The sequence below is a fragment of the Erithacus rubecula genome (genome assembly GCF_903797595.1).
Source record: "Erithacus rubecula genome assembly, chromosome: 6".
Lineage (NCBI taxonomy): Eukaryota > Metazoa > Chordata > Aves > Passeriformes > Muscicapidae > Erithacus > Erithacus rubecula.
The window spans coordinates 50,582,840-50,593,958 of NC_136688.1; positions in this window are offsets into that span (position 1 = coordinate 50,582,840).

The window sequence follows — 11,119 nt, forward strand, 5'->3', positions numbered from 1 at the left end:
GGGTAAGGCTATCACTGCCTGAGCTCGCTGTCCAGAATCCCTTAGAGAGAAATAAGCTTTCCTAGGGTATAATTAATTTAATCCTAAATTAGATGTTGAAAACTGATCTAATGTATTACATCCTGAAAGTGCTTATTCACTTCTTTATTATAGATCAAGGTAGAGCCTAGGGCTCTGTCTCTGCTGTGGGAGCTGGGCATTAACCACTGGTGCCATGGCTGCCTGGGCTTAACCCAAGAGGGGACAAGGACCCATCACTGCAGTGCTGGGAATTGTGCTTGGAGCTGGACAAAGAAACAATGATGCCTCATATTTCCAATTTCCAATGCTTTGGAAACTTCCTCTGGGGTATTGTGTTCTTGACACAAGATACAGTGGGGAATCTGGGATTGCTGGAAACTTCTGGAGCTTTTAGACAAGTGGTCTAAAAGACAAGTCCTCAAGATCCCGAATTCTCATTGCTTGTTGGAATTTGCCTCTGATTATAGAACTAGCTCCCCAGTGGCTTGAAACCTTTTAAGTGCTCTGTAAATGTACCTTTATTGTGTGGGGAACCCCACTGGGCCAAATTTCAATTCCTTTGAGCCCTGTACCCCACCTCTCTTGAAGGGACAGCTCAGGTGAGAAGTGTCCTGTGAAGAAGTGTCACTAATGCTGAAAACGTTATAATGGTATATTTTCTACCATGTTTAGCCTTTCCAGGACAACTTTAGGGACAGCTTTTCTAATGCCAAAAGTAGCTCTGTGTCTCTTATCAATATGTTGTGCTGTTAATGCTCCCAAAAAATAAATTAAAACCAACTATTAATAAACCAAACCCAAAAGCAGTCAACTGGATGTTCTCCTTTAAGCTAATTCCCTTTTGCTGTGTGACTGGTTCTCCCCCTTGTGTGGTCAAGTCTCACTGGCGCAAATATTCTGAGAAGATAACTTCTAAGCTTAAACAAATTATCCTTAAAAGTATTTGTATAAAGATTTCAGTTTCTGCAATTAATCACGGGAGGCCATGGGTTCAGCACGGTGCTGTACTCAGGAAGCAAACAATACCCTGTGCCTGTGCTCCATCACAAGCAGCCTCTCACTTTGACTTTCAGTGAGTGACCCAGAACCACAGTGGGATTTAGCAGCAGAAAAATAATATAAGAGAACTGTTCCATGCGCACAGGGAAGATAAACTAGTCAAGCAATTTGTTATGAACAATGCCTTTAGCCCAAGGCATGGATGGGTAACTTCTCTTCCTCATGGTTTTATTTTAGTGCATTGTTAGAAGTGAGTGCTGGGATCTGCCGGGACTCCAGATTTGTGGTTCAGCATTCAGTGTCAAGAAAAAAAGATCATAATAAATATCAACTGTCTTGCATCTTCTCTTCCCTCAAATGTACACTGCCTAGGGCCTTCAGAATGAGAAATACACTGAGATTTCTTCTGCCAGTCTGGCTCTCAAGGAGCAGAGAAAATCTCTTAAAATAAGAAGAAAAAACTTGATTTTGTGTGTATGTGTGTGTATGTGTATATAAAAATAACCTATGACTCCCTAGTCTGCTGGATTTCCCACAGTATTTTTGTATTAATGCTTTAAACCATAAGTCCCCCAAATGAGAGTGTAGCCCCTGCTATAGGCACTAAAAAAATTGGGAGATAATCCAAGCTTTGTTAGGTGCATTTACATAGTCTGCAGGGAGAATTGAATCAGGTGGGTAGTAAATAACTTCATGATGTTAGAGCAAATGCAGTTTTAAATGATTACCTGTCAGCCTCTCATTAGGTGTGGGCCAAGCAGAACCTTGACAAGGATGTGCCCTGCTCATGAGGGGATGTGTTGGTGTGCTGTCAGAGCAGCAAGGTTTAGCAAGGCTTTATTGACTCAAGAGTGTCCAGCTCCTCAGATGGTTTCCTTGTTACTTGGTGGACCTGTTTTGAGGACACAAAGGAGGGAATTATGTTGTATTCATGAATTTTTTTTTTTTTTTTCACTTTGTCCACTGGAGATGGTATTTTTGTGGATTGAACTGGGTAATCTCAAGGATTTCACTAGTAATTGTACTAACAAGAGGGCAGTGAACATGGTCTGGTTTTCCATCCGTCTGCAATGTTTTTCTTCTGTTATGAAAATAAAAAGTTATCTGTAAAATGAAGTGAAGAGAGTGTTTGTGATTTTTGTTGCTGTTCTTGCATTTAAAGATTGCCATAAAGCAGTGGAATCATCTCTATTTCTCTTGTAAAGGTGCATTTTTTTGTTTAGTAACTCAGTTTTGTTTCTACAGCCTCCTGGGATGGAGAGGTCACAGTGCTGTATAAATGAAAGCTGAGTAATTGAGATGGTTTTCAATATTTTTGCATTTTACTAAAAAGTTAAATGTTTACTTAATGGCCTGTAAACCCTCAGGAGAATATGTCTTTGTTTAAAAATTCAGAACCTGCTAAAGGCTTCAAACAACTGCTGGTTGTTTGGGCATTGCTGTGAGTTGGTAACATGCTCTTGGAGGTGGAGCAAAACTGTAATTGCTGCTAATTTCTGCCTAACCTAAGGCAAGGTTAACTCACCCGTGAGCTGACATCTGCAGATGGGCAGTGTTAGGATGTGTCCTTCCCATGGATTAGTCAGTCCTAGAATAATGACCAGCTAGGGCTTGCATTGCCAGCCTGTGGGTGTTTGGGAGGTAAAACCCTTAGCTGATGTATCACAGTAATAGAAAAGGAGTTATGTACCTAAGGAAGAGACATTTCCTCATCCTTGTGGCACTTGGCTACCAAAAGCCCCAGAATAGTCATTACAGGCAGTGTGATCAAGTAGGGTTGTAAAAGAGGTTTGTAGTGGATCTTGTCTAATAACAAAGAGTTATTTTTGACTGGTGTAAGACAAACCCCATGGAAAGTCAATGCTGGTGGGAAGGGGCTGACTTGAGCTGCATGTCCCTGTTGGAGGAACATCACAGAGGCTTGTGTAGCAGACTGGATGGGTTCTTAGCTGGGTGCAAGAGGCTTCTGGAGAAGTGTCAGCATGGACTTGTTCTCTGAACGTGAAGTTCTCTGACACTAGAAGGATATTGCCCATGGTGTTGGCTTGCTCCTTGGCAATGATGGTATTTTTAGCAGGTTTTTCTGGAAACTCCTAACCAGACAAAATCAAAGCACAGGGTAAACTTGGAGAGCACAAGAATGTCCTGATTGTACACATCAACAAGGCTGCTGGGCTGTGCTCCAGCTGCAGATTAGCGTGGGTGTGCAGAAATCAACAGAAGGTACCTGGAACCTACACTGGGAGCAGTGGAAGCACCATCACAGGCTGTGGGGGAGTTTGGGCTTGGGACTGCTGCCACCATCCTGTCCCTAATGCCATTCCTGAGTAATGGATGAAAAGTTTGAGTTGTTTTCTCTGCTGAGTCTGGCTGCACATCACAAGTTCCGTTTTTTCACAACAGCCTTTTATAGCAGGTTGTTCTCCTAGAATAACTGGAGCTTTGGAGAACAGTGTCCAAATTTCTTCAATGTGTGACTATTTTGTTCTAAATGAGTTGTTTTGCAGGCAGACCCCCAAGGGCCACTTGCCTGGGTGGCTTTAGCTTGGCTTGGTTTATTTTTCATGTACTAATTATTCCTTTGAGATTCACTTTGTGATTTCTGTTCAGCTGTTTAGGTGTCTCGGATGAGAAGACAAAGTAACATGTCATTTAAGTAAATTAGGACGTGAAAACTGTGTGTCCCGAAGTGTTTGATTAATGCTCTCAGAAGCCTTTGGAAGCCATGTGTTTGTGGCTAGAAGCTGGGCAGTGTGTGCTGGCTGCTGTCTTATACAGTGCCTGCAGCAGAAGCTAGGGAAGAAACTGTCAACCCTACAGGAGGAAGGGGAATGGATGTGTCCTTGCATTTCCTCTGCACTCCTTCTGGCCCCCCTTATGAGGAGGGGGCATGTGGGAAGCTTGGCATAAATCTGCATCACTCTGGCCATTCAAAGCTACTGGAAAAGATGCAGCTCTTGTCTAGTGGTGAGGCTGGGGCTGCAGAAGGGCAATAGCAGGGATGGGGAGGGGCTGGAGGGAGGTGGTGTGAGTCCTTGGGGGATGGAGAAGAGGCACAGAGTGTAGGATGTGCCCCTGGAGCAGGGAGCAGCTTGGAACCCTGAACTGACACAATTTATTTTTGCAGGAGATGTTTTTTTTGGCCAGGGAGGGTGAACAGGTGGATGCTTCAGCCCAGGCTGTGTGGTAGGGCTAGAAATCAGCTCTTGACAAAGTCCTGGAAAGGCAGTGGCAGAGGGAATTAATCATTAGCAGAGCTGAGTGACAGATGTGCTGCATTCTTTATTGCTGTGTAACTTTGAGTTTGGTTATCTTTCCACAGAAACTCTCAACAGCCTGTGTTCAATGCAGCAGTGCCAGGTGGCACCTCCAGCCTGTACTTTGCCAGAGTCAGCAAAGCTCTGAGGAGGCAGGGATGGGGAAGGTGTTCCCAGTGGCCCTGAAAAGTGATTAGTCTGTCAGGTGACAGCCCAAGCAATACCTGTTCCAAAGAACTGGGGACTGCTTCAATAAAATATGAATCACTAATTATTTATTTGGGGGATTTCTCTGAAAAAAAGTCTAGATGAATATAATGTGAAGAGGAGGCATAAGCTGTGCTGGGATGCATGAAGGACCCACACATCTAGCAACAAATGATCAAGTGGGATGACTTCTTGTAGGTTTTGAATGCTGGAAACAAAGGAGTGGGGTTTTAAACATGCAGCTGCCTTCAGATGTAATGTGGTAGGTTGCTGGTGTTGGATACCAGCCTGACCTGCCCAGCTGAGGGCAGAAGGTCCCACAAAGCAGGTCCCCATTTGCCCAGGTCAGCAGGACAGCAGAGGGAGCAGATGGTGAGTGTGGAACCTGTGTTTGGCATTTGGTACCTGAGTGAGGAGTGCTCTCCCAAACCCAGCACTGCTGGTATTTACCTCAAAGGCTTCATCCAGCCTGCCAGGCCAAGTGGTGCTGTTCTCTTTGGGAGGAGATGTCTCAGGAGGACAAGTCATCTGCACAGGCAATTGTGGGAGCTTGCCCTAATTATGCCTTTCTCCCCTTTCCTCTCCCACACACTTCAGCAGCTCCCAGCAGGTAAGGAATGCCAATTTATTCATAATAGCATCCGCTTGATGTGGCTGTTTCCACAGCCTTTATCATATCTCTGTGCTTCCAGAACATCAGCTCTGTCACACCTGTAATTTATTCTCGAGCTGTAACATAGCTCTTGGAATGATGCCCAGGTTTGACTTCAAGCAATGATGAATTCACAAGGTCCCTAAGCAAGTGGCTTCAATTTTAAGTTACCTTTGCTACCTTAATTTGCCCAGCATCTTTTTTGTTTTCTACTAGCATATATCATTGCATTGCCTCTGCCAGGTTAAAAACACTGTGATCAGCCACTTCTTCCCAGTCTGCTACTTGTAAATGAGGGAGCAACTGTGCCTCAGTCTTATTTTGGATAAACCAAGTATTAGTTTGCTGCTCCTCTCATTGAAAGAAGGACTTTACAGAATTCAAATGCCTTCTATGCAAACTCATGGTGTTTGGCACTGGTGACCTGCAGAGGTGAATTTCCCTTCTGTGTTTCCTGGATTAAATTATCAGGCAGGTTGGCTACTGGCTTCAACCAGTTATCTGGTTCCTGTTTCATGGCTGCATTGAAGATGCTCTGGAATCCAAAAAATCCATTTAACCCAATCCAAGGTTCTTCTTTCCAAAAGGTGATTTCCTGTCTGCTTGTCCTTGTGCATTGGCCACAACTTGCTTGGGAAATAATTGTGCAGCTGCTTTGCCTCTTTGAGCCCACCTCCTGTGTGACGGAGGATGCTGAGTGCAGAAAGTGATTAAATGTTTGCCTAGCAAGTGGAGCAGCGTGTTTAGCTGCCTGGAGGAAAAGCAGGCTTCTGGGACTTGAGCTAAGCTCATTCATTTTCTGATCCCTGAACTAATCTAAATGAAAAAATGAAATACAAAATGAGAGCAGTTCTGCAGACTCTGAAACTCTGCCTCTAATTGGCAAAGTCCAGGCAAGCCTCCAGGTGTCCCTGAGAAAAAAAAAAAAAGTGGTTTCCTCAGGAGGCCTGGGGGGCACCAGGATCTGAAGGCAAAACCAGCCCATGGGGCAGGGAGCTGGATGGAGGCTCCTCTGGCATGGGGTTGGCTCCAGTGGCACAGCAAGCCAGGAGTGCCACCTCCCTCCTGCAGCAAGATGTCACCCAGATGTCACCTTTCACTGAGAGGCACAGCTCACAGGTCTGCATTCCCTGTGGTGCTGTCCTGTGCCACCTCTGCTGCCAGAGGGAGAGGTGGGGAAATGGTTTGCCAGTGGAGGAGCTTCATTGGCATGGCAGGCAGGTCTGCTCCATGTTTAACTCATCATCTTGCTCCTTCTACCCTGTTTATCTCTGTTATTCACATGTTGCAAGTTCAGTCAATAAAGGGGGAGATGGGTTATTCACAGAAAAAGGGAGCATGGACCCTCACTTAGGGGTCTTGTCCACAAATATTGAGCATGACCAGGGATAAATTAGTAAGAGCCCCTGAGTCAGCAGCTTTCCTGTGGGGCAGGAAATGCCAGCCCCAGAAATGTCATATTAAAGACATTTGTCAGTGCGTAGGAACTGAGAGCACAAAACCAAACATGCTCACAAATCTTATTCCAGCCACGGGTCTGTTGGGTTCCAGCTCAAGCCAAGTGCCTCTGGTGAAATGGGAAAAGAGCAGTGGGATGTTCTGTTCCCCTTGGGAGTGGCTGATGGTTCCAGGTTGAGCCTTTCTAAACGTGATTTTCCACCCAGAGATGATGGCATTCTAATCTCCTCCTAAGTTGAGGAAAGCGTATCTTGCATCTGAAATAATGGGAAAGTTCTGGGGTGTGTGGAATAGGCTAAAGGAAGGACAAAGGCAACTACTGAAATTGTTTCCCACTGGTGCAGTGCCAGCAGTGTTTCACCCACTCAGGTAAGAGGAATGATTGTGGAGATTCTTGATAGTGACCAAGTGGGATTTATCGAAGTCAGCCAGCTGCCATTCATCAGCAGCAGAGAAAAATTATGTGCTGTACCAGGAGAGGAATTTGCAAACCCCAGTACAAAATGAGTAATAAGGGTAAATCAATTGGAGATGCACTGTGCTTTTCCTGGGAACGGCAGAGTGAGCAGCACAGCGTTTAGTTCAATTGGGAGTGTTAGATAAAATGCTGCATTTCATATGGCATTTACTGGTATTTCTCTATTTTTAGAAACACTGTTGGCTTTTGTAATCGTGCTTCATTTCGGTATGGCAGCAGTGTTATTGGGAAGAGAAATAGTGGTGCAGATGCCGAGTTTCTTCTTGAGTGCTGTGCCCATGTTCTTCCAGGTCTTGGGGAGAGCTGGAGCCAAAGACCTGCCCAGTTTAGTGCAGCCCAGCTGGGTTACTCAAGGATGAGCTGCTGCTGCCATGGTGGGAGCCTCCTGCACCTGCCTGTGAGCAGTCACTTTAGGGACATGCCCCCCTTGCCCTGTAAGCCCCCAGCCCCATGATTCCTGCAGGGAAAGTTCCCCAAGCCTGTCCCTTCAGCTCCAGCCAGTTTCTCCCTGTGGCTCCTGTGACAAGCCCACGAGTGTTGGAGCTCTCTCACAAATGTGCCACCCTCAGGACTGTGGGGCTTGCAGGATCACAGGGTGGGTTCTCCAAGCAGGAAAACCTCTCCAATGCTGTATTACAGCTGCCTTTAGAGTGAGTTGGAAAAGTTCAGCTTTCCATGTTGCTTTCCAGGAGCCACTGGTGCCCTTTCCCAGTGACCCTCGGTCACAGACAGGAGACCTGGCACAGACAGGGTGGCCTTCCTTCCCCACGCTTGTGGGAGATGGATTAAAATGATGCTTGGCTTTTTTTTCCCTCTAACAGAGAACTGTAATTAAATGTCTCTTTCCTTAATGTCTCCTATGGTAATTTGATACACTTATTAAAGCTCTATGGCTGTTCCTGCTGCAGAGTGCTGCTGCTCCTGCCCAGCACCCCAAGCAAGGTCAGGGGTCTGTTGTGTGAGATGCTGCACTGAGACACAGTGAGATGTGACTCCTGCTTTAATGACCTACTTCTCAGTAGGTAGCTGGGACCTGTCAACTCCCAAAGGAGGCCTTTATTGTATTTTGTTTAAGAGATGTTCCCTGAAATAGAGGAATGAGATGAATACCATATTTCTCTGTTACTGTTTTTAAGGAGGAAGGGTAAACCATTGAAAATATTACTCATGCTTTTCCCAGCTGATGCTCAGGCATGCTGATGGGATGGACCAAAAGAGAAGCTTTCTTCAGTGAAACAGTGCTGCTCAGTAGGAAATTTCCTCTATGAAAACCGCCCCAAGTGAGAGCAAGAACACAGAGATTAAGTGTCAACATGAAGCTTCAGTTGTGGAAAGGAAAATAAATGACAGCTCTGAGGAGAAAATGAGATGTAATTCAGCATGCTTTAGCATGCATACTCTGCTAGGACTTCCAGCACTCAATCAGACTTCCTATCCTTTGAAAAAATAGAAAACTGCAGTCAATTAAAAATCAAATTGTCCCATGTGGATGAGTTCAAGTGACTAGGCCGGTTTTTTTAAATGTTTACTCCATGTGCTTACACTAATTGAAATGCTAGTTATATTGAATGAGTCTTTTAAAATGTCCTGGCCTCACTATATCCCAGTAAATGTCACAGAGAAAAGCATATTTAATTATAGCCTGCTTCAGGAAAAAAAAAATCAAGATTAAATTAATACTAATGTCTGTTTGAAAAATATAATAAATGTTAGACTAGGTGAGGAAGCATGAACAATCATCTGCAGCTTTGCAGGATACTGCTTTTGCAAATTCATGGGAAATTAAAACCCATTAGCATCTTGAGTCCTTTGCAGAGGAGTTTGAGCAGAAGCTGTAGCTGTTCTCCTGCCCTGCTGCAGTGCCCTGGGCAGCTGCTCCTGGAGCTGCTTACCTGAGCCTTCCTCCTGAGCAGGTGGAAGGAAAGTTGGATGCTGGAAGGATGAAGGAAGGATGCTGGGCTGTCATCAGGGGCTTGGCAGAGGTGGGTGCTGAGCCAGGACTTGTCATCCTGGAGCAGCATCAGTGGGTCAGTGTGGGACAGGGGATGCAGGGGGTTAAATCTCCATGAGAGGGGAGGCTGCAGGTTACGTGTGGCCCTTGGCCATTAGGAACACAAATTTGTTCCCTTTGCCAGGGCCAAAGCAATAAAACATACTGGAAGAGCCATCCCAGAATGCCTGCCAGCCTTCAGAGGAGTTTATGCAGAAGCTGGTGTGTAGCCAAAGTGGGAGGACTTTTACTGCCATTAGCAGATGTTGGTGGCTGCCACTCTAAAGATGAGCTTAGCTGTAAATCAGTTTTTCTACCTCTGCAGGATTATTTTTTCTTTCTGTAGTTTTCACTATGCTCAGAGCACCATCAAATCCTTCTCCATCACCCTCTCTCTCCATTCTTTCCTGTGCCTCTGCCAGGGACTAGAAATTCCTGGTTTCCAAACGTGCACGTCAAGCTTGCAGCAGACCCTGAAGGGGCAGTGCTCTGGGTGCAGAGAGCTGCAGCTCCAGGGGCAGCTGCTGAGCCCCTGGCAGTGCTGGGTGCCCTGGAGCCCCTGCAGCAGCTCAGCCACAGGGCTGTGCAGTGCCAGCTGTGTGACAGCCCCTGCACACAGGCAGCTCCTGCAGCAGGAGGGGGACCTTGCCTGGCTGGAGGGATGACTTGGATGCATCTCACAGTGTATGAATAAATCTAAAAGGTCCTGATGCCAGCTGAAGAAAGGCATCATCTGCTTGTTCCTGGCTGCAGGCTCAAGCTGTTCCCAAGCCTGCCCTGGCTGGGCTGCTCTGGGATGCTGCAGTCCAGCCTGTTTGGAGGGACAGAAGGACAGACTGGCAGTGAACAAGCAATTGAGCAGGACTTGCTTGTTCTCAGCGCTGGCCTCCTCACCCTTGTGCCCCCCAAGTGTCCTGTGCCCCTCAGCCCCTTTCCATGTGCCATGAGCCCAGCCAGCCTCACTCTCCAGCCCAGAGAGCCAGAGCTGCCTTCTCCCCTTTCCCTGGATGAACCTGACAAAGCTTTCCTGTTTCCTTCAGTGATCCCTTTAGAGGGGGTTGGAATTGCCCACCAGCACACAGAATAACACCCCATAATACATTTGTATGCTGGTCTGGGACAGCAGGCATTGCTTCCCATGAGGTAGATAAGCCACAGATCCCAGACTGAGCCAAATCACTTTGGGCTCACAGGATTTTATTCACAATAATTTTTCCCCCCCCAGAACAATTTAGCTTGTAACAGAGGAGCTGTGGTTTGTTTATCTGTTGTTTCCACAGTTGTTATGCTGTGACTGGCAGATAGACTTTAGACACATGGTTACTGGTTTGTAATCTTTAATCACACTATTTTGGGATTTTAAGGACAATCATCCAAAATCAATATATATATTTTCCCAGAAAAAGCAGGCCTTTGCCAGCCTTGGCCTGTGAATTTGGCTTCCACCAGTATGTTCAGAAACACTAGCTTATGATTTTTTTATTCTTCTGTCTCTTTTTCATTTTGTTTTAGATGTATCTCTTTCTGTGTTGCCTTCACCTACTACTGGGAATTGGGCTTTTATTTTGTTTTTGTTCCCTTCTTTAGTTCTGCTTCTCTTATTTTTTATCTGAAAACTCCTGTACTACCATACAAGCTTTTCTTGAGTCAGATGAGATGAATCCCATCCTGGTTTCAGATGATGGCGACCAACTCGTGTGGACCATGACACTCATGAGACCAACTCAGATTGTACAACTCTGTGTTGTAGAGCCTCCCTTTTGATTTGATGGAGAAAAATACCCTCTTCTAGGACACAGCTCATGCCCTCCTAAGTTAGATCTCTGAGCTAGGTGAGCTGCACTGCATCCCAAAGGTTCTCCTCCCTTAACCCATGAGTCAGTGCAGACTCAGGTTTCCATCCAGCTGGGGAGATGAGTCCAGGGGCTGAAGCTTAAGATGTTTTCAGCTCTGGAATAGAAACTTGTTACTTGAAACAAACTGCTTCAACATTTGGTTTTTCTCAGACCTCCAGCTTGCCTGTGCCTATGACAGAAATTATTTCCTACTGTGTTCAG